Source organism: Motacilla alba, chromosome Z (assembly GCF_015832195.1).
Source record: "Motacilla alba alba isolate MOTALB_02 chromosome Z, Motacilla_alba_V1.0_pri, whole genome shotgun sequence".
In the NCBI taxonomy this organism is placed as follows: domain Eukaryota; kingdom Metazoa; phylum Chordata; class Aves; order Passeriformes; family Motacillidae; genus Motacilla; species Motacilla alba.
Genome location: NC_052046.1, coordinates 69,719,385 through 69,725,384, shown reverse-complemented (window position 1 = coordinate 69,725,384; position 6,000 = coordinate 69,719,385).

Here is a 6,000-nt window from a genome sequence, read left to right as displayed (position 1 = left end):
TCTTGTATTTATTTTGAAGACCATCCATGTCCATGTCTGCCCATGTATGATCTCCTGGCTGCCACACTCACAAGGACAGTGTAGTTTGGGGACACAAAGGGAGGAAGCAATTTGTCAAACACCAGAGCCCAGATCTGTAAAAGAACTGTGTCCCTTTTTGGGAATGCCTGGATTGTGATGATATGGATCCCCAGATATGAACTATTGGAAAAGTCTTTGTATGATCCAGGAAAGGAATCCAAGGAGTTGTTTCACTGGACTCCGGAATGTCCAACAGCGTTTCCATATCTTTTAAAGGTCATTGATGACAACCCCTGCTCTGAGTTTCCAGATTTGATGGAACCCTTTGCACTGTTCATACATGAGTGCCTGTTGGAACCCAGGACATCCCTCTGGGTGCCCTGGATGGCCTGAGCCGCTGGCAGGGGGCTCTGAGACCCTGGCATGCAGCCAAAGACACGTGGTGTTTCAATCTTAGCCCATGGAGCAAATTACCAACTCTGTATGAAGAATTACAAGCCACACAAGTTTAGGTAGCATAGTAGAGATAATCACAAGGATTTTGGTGTGCCCTGTTCTTCTTCTTTCTTCTTTCTAGCCTCCATGATTTGGGTGATGTTGGCACTTTTAGATTGGTTGAGAATAGAAGCTGACTGTCTAACACAGGTGATAGTTATTGGAACGGAATTGTAAATACAGTACACGTAGTTTTTAGTATAAAAGATAGCACCAGCCTCAGGGGCAGAGAGTGTGCAGAGTGTGCCTCTGGCTGACCTGTTGAGCAGATCGCAGCAGCCCAGAAGAAAATCTTTTAGATAATCAACAATAAACAACTTTGAGACCGGACAACAGAAGACTACTGAGTCTTTCTTTGAAGGCATGGGTTGGAGCAGAGACTTTCCCACCTTTCGGGGTCACCCTGACCTGGGAGAGACTCTGACAAATGCCTTTGCCTTGCACAGTAACTCCATATTTAGCTCAAAGAATGGGAACGAAGGAAGGAACCCTGTGGTATTTTGAGCATATTTCTCAAAACTAAACAATGTACTTGAGGGATTGCCAGTGCACTTCAGAGCAGGAACCACCATGGTCCTGACTGATAGAATATACTTGAAAATAAATGGGGAGAAAAGTGACAGTTTATGTGCCACACACAGTTGTACCTGGGGTAGAGCAAGAAGGAGGTCACTTGTTATTCCTGAGCAGAATCTTAAAGTAACATGTGGTACTCCTGGAACAAAAGACGTGGTGCTAAAGACAGCTACTGCCTTGAGCCCTGTGTAAAAGTTACAAATCCCCAACTAGACCCTCAGAGACTACCTGTGCAGACTCGAGCAATTTATGCATATTTAATGATTTCTGAGAAATAGAATGCATATGCACTGCATGCTCCATTGTGACCTCACGGCTGGTGTTGGCTCTGTTACAATGTGCTCCACACCTGCACCTGTATAAAAAAGCAGGGCAGACACACACTCAGCACTCGTCTAAAACCATCATGCCCTGCCACGGTGGGAGAGGACGCTGGAGCAGGAGCAGGAGCCGGAGCAGGAGCCGCAGGCGCTCCCGGCGCCGGAGCGTGCGGAGGAGGCGCCGGACCATGTTCCGCCACCGCGGATATCGCCGGCACCGCAGCCGAGGACACCGCCGCCGCTACCACTGAGCCGAGCACGGGGCTCGACCCCATACAGCCAGAGCCCGGAGAGTGCCAGCCATGACACAGGCCTGGCTCTGCCAGTAAAGCATAGCAAACTCACACCAAAGTGCGCGTGTCCCCGCGGTGCCTGTGCACTAGCAGCAGGTGTTACTCGGTGTCTGCCCGGTGTCTGCATCTCTCTGCTCCCTCCAGGGTTTCCCTGGCTCAGGAGATCCCCCTGTTCTCCATGCTTGACTGCTTCACTGTTGGTTGCGCCTCTGAGAAACAGGGCTCGTATTGCATGAGTGAATGCCTTGAGACCCAGCCCCTCAAAAACTTTCTTTGTCCTTGCTGCACATGTGCCTAGAGTGACATGTGGGTCACCTTTGTTATGTTTGCCCAATTATCCCATTAAAAAAGAAACCAAACAAAATTAAATGTAGCAGCAATTTTAATTAAGTAGCTTAATATATATAAAATTGAATACACTCAAAATATTGACAATATATTTTGGTTAGAATAAGGGATAATTTGGTTCTTATGATAGCGGATAAGCAAACAAATAACCGCGTGAACTACGCACGGAGTACGGAGTGCAGGGCTTTTGGACCCCTGCCATCTCATGTACAAGGTTATCAAGCTACGATTACTCTTTTTATGCTGTATGTCATCACCATCTCCTCCCATTTTGGATTTGTCACACTTGTATCTCCACCCTCATCATCACCTTCATCACGCATGCTCCACCATCCTTTTCGGTGGTCACACCACTCTTTGGGGGTCATCTTGAAGAAGGCTTATCCTCTTCCTCAGGTGTCCTTTATTTCACCTTTTGGATTACACATGTGCACCAAGCTGGTATAGTATAAGCCAAAGCTAACATAATATAAGCCAATATTATGTTCCAACATCAAAGCAATAAATCTCATATAATTAACATTTTCCTGGTGTCCAACCAAATTTTCCTCTCTTCTAGATAAATTTAGTAATAGTTATCTCTTGCTTCTTCCTGTTCTGAACATCTGCAGGAGAAAGGGAGGACCTCTCCTCCCCCTTCCTTTTTTTAGCATTTACCTTTTAACTGTTTTATTATTTCCAAATTTAATTACTGTATCAATATTGATTACTGTTTCAATTTTGTCAGCACAAATCACACCTATTTATCACACCTTCCTGCTAGTTCAGTATGTGCAGAACTGTACTTACGTGCTACTTCTGTTGAAAGTTTTCGGGAGGAAAAAAGGGAGGTGGGGCGGGGGTAGAGGGGGTAATGTCAATAAGTGAGAGGTTGTCCTAAAGTCCCTTTTGCCGGTGCAGATGCCATGGGGGTCTCTCACTCAGAGCAAGAGCCAGGACCCACAGGGCAGATCCTGTGTCCTGGATCCGACCAGGAGGGAAATCTTTGCAGCAGCCAGGTGGAGCACAGCCAGGGCCTTGGGGTAATTTGATACCACTTGCCACATGGCAGGGAGAAATGGAAGGGGTTTGTTCTTCCTTCAGTGGTGTGCTGCGAGTCATGGGGTTTGCCACGTTCTGTGTGATGAATGATCATGTGTGAATTGTTCCCCTCTTGTACACTCTGCTTTTGGTGTTGTTATTACTGTTTGTGTTCTTTTTTCACTGCTGTCACCAGTAAATTGTTCTTATCTCAACCCATGATCTTTACCTATTTGTGCTTTTCTCTCCATCCTGCCACAGGGAAAGTGGTGGGGAAGTCAGTGAGTGGCACATGGTCTGAGATGTATCAGTGTGAGCACTAAACTATGCAATACCATTCCTACACCACAACAATGTGGAAAACTCAACTTCCTAAGTTACTTTCCTTGTCTAGTCCTACAGGAAAATCAGCCTGCTGAAAAGCAACTGCTGTAATTGGACTGAAAGCCTGCTAGGTAACACTTGTTTTAAAGTACAGATTTAATAAAGTTACACAGAAAGCAAAAATTAAATGTTGCCAAATAGTCCTTATAATAACATTTAAAAATATTTTAAAACCTATGATGGGAGAAATTCCTGTGATCTTTTTCCAGTCCCACAGTGACAAAGAATTCTATAAAGCAAATTACAACTGAATATTTTCAGCCCCTAAAAAAAGTTAAGCAAAATAGCAGAAAGAGTTACATTTGAGCTGCATTTCCAAAGCAGATGGTTGACTTTAATGCTTAAAGGTAAAGAAGGGAAATGAGAGAATCTGTGTGTTGAAAAAAAAAACAAAAACAAAAACAAACATAATGAAACTGTGCAAATGCATTTTGTTCCTCCCTGAAATGGAAATTCTCATATTCAAAATATCATTGAAAGTTGAGGCCAAAATTTCAAGCGGTTTGATGTCAATCAGCTGTGTTAAATCATTAAAGAGAGCATTATTGGTCTGGCTTCAGAGGCATCTGAATGAATGCTGAACAGAAAATCTGTACATTCCAAATTATACTTTCTTGGATAAGTCAGATTTTCCGAGGATTCAGAAAACAGGTTTGTATTTGGTTTGTTCCCTCCCTCTAAACAAAGCTAAAAGAGTTCATGCATTCGCTTAGTCAGTTCAAGGTTCTGAAGGGTTACTTGGCTAGTATCGACGTCACAGACAGCGGATTCCAAACAGATGTGTGTTGCCACATTTCTCCTCATGGGGAAAAGCAAGGCAGAGCTTTTCCCAGGAATATAGCTGGGACTCACGTTCTCTGAACAACAGAGAAAGAGAAACACAGTTCTTATCACTTGCTGTGCCTGTGTTGTGCCAAAGTAGAATGGAATGTGGAGATTGTTTACCCAAAAGGGAGGATGTTTTGTTCCCTGGCCCTATCAGGGCCAAGAGTGTGTCTGTGTTGGACTGTCTGCGGACAGTCACAAGCAGTCAGCGAGAGTCATGGATAAATGCAGTTGTGAACAAGATGAGTGCATGGCAGATTCAATTTTAGATTTATAGAATAAAGTACTTCATCAGCCTTCTGAAGATGGAGTCAGATGCCTTGTCATTTTTCTCTCCCCTCGTCTGGGGTTGCCGTGATTTTTGCGATAGATGTCCTTGATTTTCAGCCACTTTTCACAGACAAAATACCATGAAAGAAAGAATTGAAATCAATTTAATTCAGACACTGCTTTGCTCTCCATTAAACCACAGTCCCACATTCTACCTTTCTCATTAATACAAACACAGAAACACTGACAGCCTTGGTTAGCAGAAGATGGAAAACTGTCATTTCCAGACAACTCATTGAGAGAAGTCAATGGTAAAGCCCCTGCCCTGGGTTTCACAGCCACTCCCCACCTGTGCCCATCCCTGCAGGGCAGGACCAGCATCAGGATGACCTGTGGACAGAGTGGCAGGTCCCTCTGCCCAGGGCAGAAGGCACAGCACCTCTGCTTCTAGCTGGAACAGGGCCCACTTGCCCAGTGGACCTGGTGTCCCAAAAAGAGGAGGGGCCCCAGCAAGAGGCCAATCCACCAGCAGCTCTAGCAGGGCTCTTGCAACCCTTTATTCAATAAAAAGGAAATAAATTGTTATTTTCCTCACATAGTCCCTAGACACTGGTTTCTCTCCCTTCTAATGCCCTTTCCCATCCCCTTGTGCCCCACCATGGGTGACACCCCTGTGCTGAGGGGCACAGCCATGGGCCCCTGGAGTCCAAGGCCATGTCAGCAGTGTTACCTCTTCCCACAGGAAATCCTGCTGCAGCTGCCCACTCCCAGGAAGAGGCACCAGGGCCCGGCTGCTGCCGCTTGCAGCTCCAAGGGCCTCCTTGCAGCCTGCCTCTGCCCAGGCTCGGGCTGCTGCGGGCTCTGCCGGGGCTCTGCTGGGGCTCCAGCCTGGGCAAGGCCGGGCCCGCTCTCACCTCACAGCCGCTGGCAGCTCTGCACCACAGGAGACCTTCCAGAGCAGCCTCTCTGGTCTTTCTGCTTTCTCACCTGAGCAAGGCTCTCCTCCAGCCAAAGAGATTGCACTTAGGGATACCAATCCAAGTGGCAGGAACCTAAATGCTCTCCAGTCGCAACTGAAGGCCTGAATCCACACAGGGTGTTCGGGTTGCCCCATTCATTCTTTGGTTCTGCCTGCAAATGCCATTGCCCTTTCTGCCTCAAATAGAAGTACCAATGCTGGCCAAAACCAGACCAGTGGGCCACATTACAAAGGCAGTGTGGTCTGGAGAGGATGAATGAAAAAGAGCCTTCCCCACTTTCACACCGTGCCAAAGACACTGTGTCACTTTCCACCTTTAAGAAACAACAGACAATTCAGAAGGAGTTCTCAGGCTTATTCACAGAGTGAGAAGGAAGGGAATCTTCAAGGTGAATTGTGGTTTCAGAAACTTTATTCATTTCCAATCCTACTCTGCAGTCCTATTAGACAATCCTACCCTAACAACCCT